Source organism: Bubalus bubalis, chromosome 6 (genome assembly GCF_019923935.1).
Source record: "Bubalus bubalis isolate 160015118507 breed Murrah chromosome 6, NDDB_SH_1, whole genome shotgun sequence".
Lineage (NCBI taxonomy): Eukaryota > Metazoa > Chordata > Mammalia > Artiodactyla > Bovidae > Bubalus > Bubalus bubalis.
In genome coordinates, this window is record NC_059162.1 from 38879484 (window position 1) to 38890639 (window position 11156).

The 11156-nt window shown below is 38.1% G+C and overlaps 1 non-coding gene across 1 annotated transcript; it reads right to left on the reverse strand.

Moving 5' to 3' along the window:
• Positions 1-1516: 1516 nt before the first annotated feature.
• Positions 1517-1588, reverse strand: TRNAG-CCC. The gene has a single exon. It is a non-coding gene; the product is annotated as a tRNA-Gly (tRNA).
• Between the last annotated feature and the right edge of the window lie 9568 nt (positions 1589-11156).

An 11156-nucleotide genomic window follows, 5' to 3' on the forward strand; every position in this document is an offset into this window, starting at 1 on the left:
TTGGAACAATATTTATTCAGGTTCTGTGCCCATTTTTAAATCAGATTATTTAGTCTTTTTTATTGAAGTGCATGAGTTCTTCATATATTTTTGATATTATCTGATAGATGGTTTGAAATATTTTTCCCACTACATAGGTTACCTTTTCATCCTTTTGATTTTTTTCTGTGCAGAAGTTTTTTAGTTTGATGTAGTCCCACTTTTTTGTTTTTGCTTTTGTTTCTTTTATACTTGGCCTCATTTCCAAGAACTCTTCACCAAGACCAATGTCATGAACCATCCCCCCACTTTTTAATAGGAGTTTTATGATTTCAGGTCTTACATTCCAGCCTTTAATCCATTTATAGTTAATTTTTATGAGTGGCATGAGATAGGAGTCTAGTTAATTTTTTTATGTGTGAATATCCAATTTTACTAGCATCATTTATTGAAGAGACTGTTTTTACTCCACTGAGTATTTTTGGCTTCTTTATCAAATAATAGTTAACTCTATATGCATAGATTTATTTCTGGGCTCTTGACTCTGTTCTGTTTGTTTATATGTCTGTTTTTATGCCAATATCATATTGTTTTGAATACTATAACTTTGTATTATACTTTGAAATCAAGAAGTGTGATACTGCTAGCTTTATTCTTTTTTCCCAAAATGCTTTGGATGACTGAGGTCTTTTATAGTTCCATACAAATTTTAGGATTTTTTCCCTTTTACTGTGGAAAAAAAAAAGCATTAGAATTTTGATAGATATGATCTTGATCTATAGATTGCTTTGGGTAGTATGGTCATTTTAAAAATATTAATTCTTCCAATCCATAACATGGATATCTTTCCAGTTGTTTGTGCCTTCTTCATTTCTCTCATAATGTCCTAGGGTTTTCAGTGTACAGATTTTCATTCATTCTCCTGTTAAATTTACCACAACAGCTAAAAATGCTGCAAAGTGAGGGTTTGACACATTACATATAAAATGGAAGATATAGATTATTTTATGACCTGGAGGACTGTACAGTGTGTTACTCTTAGAGGTCACAGTGGCTTCTTGATACAAGGGGAATGGAGCATGGCGTTTGTAAGGGGCTCCTCTGTCATCTTTGTCAAGTATCCAACTGCTAACTCACCTTTAGTTTATATAATCCTATTATTATAGCATGAGTAGAAACAAGTGTGCATACTTTGAAAGGAATGGAATAGCTGAAAACATGAACAAATTAATAGTAAGATTTTCAAGTTGGATAACAACGATTTATGAGTATATATGATAAAAATTGTACTTAAACATTAGTAAGTCAGAAATGGCATTAAAATCCATCTTGATATATGTTGAGCAACTATGTTTCTAAAAATTATAAAATTCACATTTTAAAGTCATCTGAACAAGTGTTATATAATAAAGACAGTGATTAATGCTAAGACATATTGTGCAATAATTGGCTCCTCACTGCTTGATGTGATTTCTTAAAATTTTTATTTTTTAATTTTTTGGCTGCTTGGGTCTTAGTTGTGGCATGTGGGATCTAGTTCCCTGACCAGGGATTGAACCCAGGCCCCCTGCATTGGGAGCACAAAGTCTTACCACTGGACCACCAGGGAAGTCCCTTGATGTAATTTCAAATTATTTTTGGAGGTGGAAAGATGGAGGGAGAGACTTATGTATATATGCTCAAACATCATTTGTAGTTTCTCCTGTCTTTAAATTTAAGTATTCAATTTTGTGTTTAATGCAGAAAGAATAGACTATCTTGTATATTGTAACACTTTCTAGCAATATGCCTGTGGCTTTCTGAGTATTCACAGTAAGTATGGTAATATACACATATAGAAGAGGGAACACTCTTTACTGACAAATAGACTTATTCTTACCTTTGAGGATGACATTTGCAAACAGAATTTCTGGGAACATTTCACAAAGTTTGTTTAAACAAACTAACAATAAAGTAAAATAAAAGTACCCAATACTTATTTTATGAAAAAGGGCTTTATGTCTATTCTTATTCATCTATGGAATAAAAGGCTGCACAAAATGTTGCTTAATGTCAGTATTCTGTGGGTGGCCATTACTGTGTGTATTACTTAGTATTTTGATTTCTTATTTAAGTGTTATTTCAAAAAAATAAACACGGTCTGGGTTTTCAAATACAATCTGTACTAATAATAGTAATAATGACAAGGATGATAATAAAAACGATGATAACTTTGTCACTTAATGGGCATGTAGTATATAACAGGCACTGCACAACTATACTCTTGCCTGGAAAATCCCATGGACAGAGGAGCCTGGTAGGCTGCAGTCCATGGGGTCGCTAAGTCGAAGACTGAGCGACTTCACTTTCACTTTTCACTTTCATACATTGGAGAAGGAAATGGCGGCCCACTCCGGTGTTCTTGCCTGGAGAGAATCCCAAGGAAGGTGAAGCCTGGTGGGCTGTCGTCTTTGGGGTCGCACAGAGTCGGACACGACTGAAGCGACTTAGCAGCAGCAGCAGCAGCACAACTATAATTTATGTTATGTTTTAAAATAAGAAAAAAAAATGTTTTCTAGATCTGTGTGGCTTAAAAAATAAGTCTAACAATAGAAACAAGTAGTGATAACCTTATGAATTTTTATTGTTATGCATTTGAATCCTTACAATATAATCACCATGTTCTACCACTTTCCCAAGTTACAGTTACAGTATTATTTTTCCTCAGCATCTCAATCTGGGTTAAGTAATAAAATACATATTTTTACTATCTGTGGAAACAAGATAGGAAATTTGCCTGTTTTCCCCAGGAGTTTCAGAGGTTGTCCTTAATTTCCCATGGTGAGAAAATGAAATTTTATTTTATCTAAAGGTATATGTTTATAAAACCAAATTTTTAATGTTTTTCCTGATCTTCTTTATCAATTGATCAAAAGTTAATAAAGAGCTTTCCAATTTTTAGTGATAATTATTGCTAATACTTAGTACTAATATTTAGGATTAACTTTGGTTAATCACTGTAGTTATTTTACACAAACTCATGTATTCAACTATGTATTAGTACAAGAACTCTGTGAAGTCTCCATTTCACAGATACAGAATATGAGGCTTATAAAGTTTAAATACTTTGGTTGTCACTGCAGAGCTAATAGGCAGATAATGTGAATACTTCGGCTCCAGAGAGTGTGTACTTTATATTTGTAGACTGTTATGGGGCAATGGGAACAAATCTGAACATAAAATTATAATCTTATGTTCCTAAGCCTTCTATTACCCACCTCCCAAAAATGAGGGTAGGAAAGCTGCTATTATTGTTATAACTATTGACATTTGTTTACTGAGGTTATAAGAATAGTGTAAAGTAACTGCCACTTGTAAATATCCACTGATAGATAACCTTCGTTCCCATTTCAGCATTAAACTAACTGGAAACAAAGGTGTTAATTGTTTTCTATTTTAAATTAAAATGTTGTCTAGTTTCATCTGAACCCTAAAAAATATTTTGACAGATCTAGTATTTTACCAGACATTCAATTAAGGATTGACTATTGCTCTTGAAACATTATTTACTTAAAAAAAAAAAAATCACAGCAGTGTGCTTCTTACAGAAGAAAATAACCTCTTCAGCTAACTAGAAGGACAAAAAGCCAATGGAAGGAAGCCACTAAACTGTGTGCCTTATTTCCCCCTCTCAGCTCTATACAGACATTTTTATCCTTCTTTTAAGTTATCAGAACCAGCAGAACAGATTTTTAAATAGTCTATCTCCAGCTGTCTCCTTGTTTGGGTCCCTGGATGATTTCTCTATGTGAAACGTCTTTCATCTTTTTTCAGGTAAAAGGTTTATTTGTAGATATTCTACAAATGAAACCAACTAAAATCTCTGAAGCTCAAAAATGAAGCTTAGAATCTTTTTGAAGGAGGCTGACACAACATAGCTGCTCAGCTGCAGTCTGTGCCTGAGTCTGTGCCACCTACCACTCAGACAGGGGGCAGGTGCCAATTAAAAGGAAGCCAAGTGGGTAGATACATAAAGCAATGAGTTATCTCTTTCCTTTACTTTGCCAAATAGATACAACCTAGCCAACTGAAGCATTTTAGGTGAAACTACAACACTTCTTCATGGGTTCTCAGGAGATATTGGCCCAGAACTAAGCACATGTGATCAACTTTGCCTTTCATTCCCTAGATTCTTCTTCTTTCTCCTCTTCTGAACTAGCATACATCTCTGTTCCCATAAGACTTCTTCCAGATTACCAATTAACCCGTCATTTCCCCCTTCCTTTCTCATTACAAATTGTAATCAATAAAAAGATGATATATTCATTCATTCACATTAGGATGAAAATTATGCACAAGGTTTAGTTTCTTTCATGGTAAGTTGTCAATTTCTATGGGATAATATTTAGGTTAAAGTAAAGTATACTAATAATGGATTATTCCACTACATCAACTAAGTTGAAAAATATTTTGGAAACATTGTAAATTCCCCAACATTTAAAATTATTAATTTGTTCTATACATAAATTGCATACACACATACATATTGCTAAGTAGTTGTGTGTGCATGTATATATAATAGTGATGGTAATAGTGGTATGCAAAATGAGCATTTGGCAATTTATTTCGGTAAAAGCAATTCTTAATATTCTGATGAGGAAATACTGGGTGGTATCTCCTTTAGTTACAGTTTCTCTCTATATTAATTTTCACTGACTTACATTTCTGTCAGTATGACATATCAGACATCCTAAATGACCTTCTCACTGAAAGCAACTAAAACTGCTCAATAAAATATTTTTAAAATATTAAAAAATGGAAAGCTGATCTGGCAAGAAAATATGAAATTCTAGGAGGATAAAAACAAAGAGAGCAGGAATCCTGGGACTTGAGCAGCAGGCAAGAATATTCTGAAAGCTTTGCCCTGAGGGTACGGCCAAATGGTTGAGCAGCAATTACACAGGGTCGGGTGATTGAAAGGACTCATAATACTCCATGGGGTATATACTCACTAAGGTAAAATATACATTCAGCAGGAGGAAGAAAAGCACAGGCAAACATCAGACAGGTCCAAGACTTATATACACAGCTCCCAGAGTCCCTTCTTAGTTACACAATTCAGTTTGTCATCAGATTGTTAATCATTACATGATGGGGAGAGAGACTACCTAGGTCTTCAGTTCAGTTCAGTTCAGTCACTCAGTCATGTCTGACTCTTTGCGACCCCATGGACTGCAGCATGCTAGGCCTTCCTGTCCATTGTCAACTCCCAGAGTTTACTCAGACTCATGTCCACTGAGTCGGTGATGCCATCCAACCATCTCATCCTCTGCCATCCCCTAGGTCTTAGGGGCATCTTTATCTCATTAAAGGAAGAGGACTTTTTATATTCCTCTGTTAGTGTAGCAAAAACTCCCCTGTATTACTGTGTTTAATAGTGGAATGCAAGAGAACAGAAATGAAGTGCAAACCATCAACCTGTTCATTTTTCTATAAACACTCCTGATAAGCTGGTGCAACTTGCCTTCTGGTTTGTCTCAAATTCTAGCACGAGACTACACTAATCATTATTCAGTACAAATTAGTCAAGTTTTGACCAAGAGACATACCAAGGCTCCAGGCATTCCTGGAAATAAATGAGTTTGCTACAGATTAGCTGAGATCAATTCTATACTTATAAGAGTTGTGATTTTTGAGGACTATGGAAATTAAGGGACAGGAGGTTAAGTCTTGTGGTAGGCAGATTTGTGGGGAATCGAATAAGAAACAATTTACATTTAGCTGGAACCTACATGTTACATTCTCTTCTTAAATATGAAGTAGAAGTACACTGGACATACATAACAGAGGAACAAAAAATGTATCTTAACTGGCCCTTCGAGGAAGGGGGAAAGTTTTTGCTGGTGATTCATAATTTTATGACTCTCATTTGAATTTGTGGTTGAAACCTGGTGAAACACAAATTTATTTCTGGAGGAACATAAATAATTCTTTATTAAATATTCATTCCTTCCTACAGCAATCAAGACATAAATCTCACAGTCCCATGAGCTCTAAAATCACAAAGCACACAAGGAAGCAAAAAACCATGAGAGTTAGCCAGCAGAAATAGTAGGCAGCAAATACACACAAAATTAAGATATTGCAGTTTACTGGACATAAGACATGAAATAAGTGTGTTTACCCTGTTTTAAGAAACAAAGTAGCTGTTTTAAAAATAAAATATGAGAAATAAAATACCGTGAAAAAGTTTCCACGTGTGGGGTAGCTGGGAGGGCAGCAAGTGGCCTGGACCTGCTTCCCTGAGTATAGCGCTACCCTCTGGCCCCCACAGAGACTGAACCTGGGGCCTCTGAGCTCCAGCACAGGATGCATTTTCTTGTAGAGATCCTCTACACATAGTAAAAGAACAGGAAGAGTGTCTAGAGGCAAAAAGGAGATAGAAAAAAGTGAAAAATAAACTAAGGGACTTGGAAAATTGTAAATCCTCAACACACTTACATGGAATTTTTGAAGGAAAAAGCTAGAGGATGGGGGAATTCTCTGTTTACAGGGGAAATGACAGAATAATCCAGAACTGATGAGAAAATGTTTAATATTTGAGCATCCCAAAGAATTTCAAGCATTTTAAGCAAATGTCATTTATAAAAATGTAGATAGCCAAAGTATATAGATATTTGCTATTTTATCAAAACACTTTCTACTAAACATATAGGCTATATATATTAATATATATATATATGTGTGTATGTATATATGGGTTGCAAAGAGTTGGACACGACTGAGCAACTGAACTGAACTGATGTATATATATATATATATACACACACACACACACACACATATACACACACACATGGATTTTTCAGGTGATAGAAACAGCAAAATGAATGACTATTTCATTAGTCTTCACTGACCATTTTCAATTTTTAGAATCTTTGCTTCCTATGCAATAATCACCTGTGAACAAAAACTAATATCCAGAGTTTGTTGAAGTAAAACTATTTTCATTGCTTCCTTATCAATATTTCACTTCTCAGTAGCAGGGTCAAAGACTCTTATTCTCACAGAGCTGGAGGAGGCAATGTATTTTTTTTAACTCACATAGAAGTGGAAATGACTTGTCATTTATCTTTCCCTCAGAACAAGTTCTTTTGGAGAGGAAAGCAAGATTTCCCTAAATGCCTTAAAAGAGGTTAGTTGGAGACCAAAGTCAGCTAAGGGGTGAGAGTAGGGTGCACTAGAAGAGGAAGGAAGGGATATTAAATGGAAACAATTTTGCCCAGGAGACAAACCCCTTTCAAATGTTGGCCTGGGGATTACTAGATCTGCAGTCCTTAAAACATGACAGTCACTGAGGTTCAAAGCTGAGCTTTCTAGGTTCTTAAGAATAAAGCTTGTGACACTATCCTAATATAATCTTTACATTGGTCAAATGATAGAATGCCTAATGTTAATGCCTCAATTTAGAAAAAGCTAATCTTTCCAATTAGGGCTTTATTTCTTAGCAGATAGTGTCACATAAGGACCAGGAAAATAAATGATTGGTTTTGCATATTACATTTTTGCTCTTCAAACCACAATACTGCCCACAGTACGATCACCACTTATTATTAATTTACTTTTCAAAAACACAAAGGTCCCATGTATACTAAACACAAAACTAAAGGGACAGAGTCCTTTTTTCAACCCCAATAAATATATCACTGTCATTTAGCAATCCTCAGTGTTCAGCTGAATTTTTTTCCAGCACTACTAGGATGTTAAGGGAGGGTGACAATAGAGACAGCTTATTGATGTCCTGTGCATACATCTGAAAGCTACAGTAATGTTGCACATAAAAGGTCAAGCATAAAATTATTTGCTTGGAGCAGCTGTCCTCAGAGATTTGAATTAACATAGATGGAGATTACTACAAGAAAAAAAGTTTAATTTTATCTTAATTGGATTAAGCTGGGTCCCACCCATACTGAGAAGATGAGGTTACAAAAGACTAGAAACTGCCAGGTTGACAGAAAGGGATTAATTCATGGGCTAGCGTCAGGTTGTTGACTAATAACATATTGATCGTATCTATAAGGTATGCACGGTGTCTGTCAGGAAGAGAGACACTTTGGAATTGAAGATCCTAGCCTATCTGACACAATCAAAGTTAGATTAATATTAGTTAAGAGCTGCAAGTGAGCTGCGTATTGCCTTAGCAACCGGAGACATTTTCTACATGTGTCTGGGACTGACCATCATGAATAGTAGCAGTACTTGTTGGTTAGAGGGAAGTGACTGATTTGTGTGGCTGCTTCCCCCACTCCTTTCTGTCTTCAGTGTGTTCCAGCAGACATATTGAACTACCACGGTTTAATCCCAGTGGAGCCTGCAGGTGGTCTTGTCCTTGCATTGAGGAGTTATTAAATTCTTAAGGTCACCATAGAAAAGGTTCTATTAAATTGAGTTAATAAAAACATTGGGCAAAGGTTTGCAAAGAGCACAGATGTCAAAGCTTTGGGAATTGGAATGTCTCTTATGATATTAGGCTAAAAGAATAATTTAAATGACACTATAATATAAAGAAGATAAAAATTCTGTATTCAATAAATATGAAATTTTATCACCTAATACATGTGCGTATATGTTAATACTTGTATAAGACACTCATTTCTTTGAACATTTTGCTTGCCATTTCCTGTATGCATTTCTTTCTTTTCTTTTTTCAGTTGAGACCAACCTCAATTGTTTAAAAACAGAAACACCTGGAAAACAGCACCTGAGCATAAATCCCAGTGAATTTCTGGGAATTTTTGTATGTGTGAAAACTGATTTTTAAGAAAAAAAAGTTGAAAGGAAGTGTGACACTTGATTTAGGGTGACTCTAATACTTGCCTGAATGGAGGAAGTGGGATAGAAAAAGTCTTTAGCATTTAGTTCCAATGATGCAGCTGAGATTCTCTATTTATACAGTCTATAAACAAAACTGCACTCATAGCACAATGTGTGTGGAAGTCCAACTATTCTTTATGCATTCCACTTATCTGTGGATTTACAATAGCCTGCTTCCACTGGAAGAGGAAACAGTGTATATTAGCATGGTAGCATTGTGATAAACATTCTAAAAACTGAGGGAATCACTATTTCATCTGTCCAATTACTAAACTTTAATATTCTATTTTCAGGGAAAATTATGAGAGAAATCTCATGGAGAGCACATGACTTTTTAGAATGAATCTGACAGAGGATGAGATGGTTGGATAACATCACCGACTCAATGGACATGAGTTTGAGTAAGCTCTGGGCGTTGGTGATGGACAGGGAAGCCTGGGGTACTGCAGCCCATGGGGTCACAAAGAGTTGGACACAACTGTGCGACTGAACTGAACTGACTGCTCTTTAATGATTGAAGCTGAATTTGGCTTCAGTATCCGACACTGAATTAAATCTTGGAAACAGAGTTTTTGGCTGAAGCAGAAAACAATAGCTTGGTTGCTTTGCCAGGCAAAGGGGGCCACAATAGACTAGTGCCCTCAAAATTGTGTGTCCCAACATAGAGAGGTAGTGAGAAGTTTTATATTAATGGTTCAAAGAGGGCATGATCAGCTCCTGGACATTTTTCTGACTTGGTGGTGGTGAGGTAAGTGGGAGTCAGCATTATCAACTTTCTGGTTCCAGCTGGTCTGTTATCTCCACGCCTTGTGGGCAGCATATCTAAACCATTAACTTCTCTCACCTGGTGGGAGCTTTGCTGCTAAGTTGATTCAGTTGTGTCCAACTCTGTGTGACCCCCCTCCCCCCCCCATAGACGGCCTCCTACCAGGCTCCACCATCCCTGGGATTCTCCAAGCAAGAACACCGGAGTGGCTTGTCATTTCCTTCTCCAATGAATGAAAGTGAAAAGTGAAAGTGAAGTCGCTCAGTCTTGTCCGACTCTTAGCGAACTCATGGACTGCAGCCTACCAGCCTCCTCCGTCCATGGGATTTTCCAGGCAAGAGTACTGGAGTGGGGGTGCCATTGCCTTCTCCAGGAGACTGGGAGCTTTAGTATCTGCAAAACAGCTCAAAGATATAGTTTCCTTGATGGGAATCCAGGACCTTGCCCCAGGCTACACTGTTGTTTCTCTAGACTCTCATTCTCTCCTCTATCATCCCCTCCGTTCCCTAATTAACAACTGCTTGAACCTGCTGGTTGGAACTTATAGGAGGTCAAGGAGGCTGAAAAAAGCCTGTTTTCTATAATCAAAGAAATGGGGATCACAGGAAGGTTTTTATGCCCAGGAGCCCCACAGGTCTAGCTCTGTATCAAAGATCTACTCTAAAAATATATCCCTCCCTCCCTCCTTCCTTCCTGGGTGTCTTTGCAGACAGCCACTTACAGATGGTGGTGGGGTGTTGGTGCAGGTACCTGCCGGCTCCCAGCATGAATTAGGGCGTGGACTCCAGCACTGGCGCAGGCTGCTCCTCCTCCACGGCTCAGCGTGAGGTGCTGCCCAGCGCACACTCTCTCCGCCCTGGCCCAACAGCAGTGACCTGGAGGTGGCTCCAGGTAAGTCCAGGCCTCTGCTCCCATCTCCCTACTCCTTTTTGCACGTCCCTGTACACTTCCCCCTACTCTATATGCTGGTTTTGTAAAAATAAAGTGTTTTCAGTTGTTGGCCACTTGGCTTTCTGTGCATGGTACAGGAAACGCTTGTCTGGCTGAGAGCTTTGGGCTGCAGACAGGTGATGAGCCCTAAGTTGGGGCAGCTGTAGGGGCCTCAAAGGTAAGGCAGAGCGGGCAGTGCCACCTGGCTTGAGACCATCCAAAACAGGAGGCTTCAGATCCTGAAGGGGGAGGGGCAGTAAGGGGCCCTGAACATGGAGGGGCTGTGACAGGGTGGGGAGCCGAGATGAGGTCACAAGTCAGTGAAAACGGCAGCTGGTGTGCAGGGACTGCTGGTAGTCCTTGAGGGTTTGATGATGACTGATGTGAATGGACCCCGGGGACTTGTCTGGTGACTGGATGGGGGTGCAGAACCTAGCTTGGGGCTATCGTGAATGACAGGGAAGAGAGAACCTGATGGTCAGATGGTGCCTGCCCAGCGTATTTGTACCCTGGCCCTCAAGGCCATGATTGGGTGGCAGACATCTGGCTGCATTTGTGATGTTACTCCAGTTGTGGGAAGTGATGGAATCCTCAGAACTGCCCTCTGGCCTCAGGAAGAGGGCCCTGG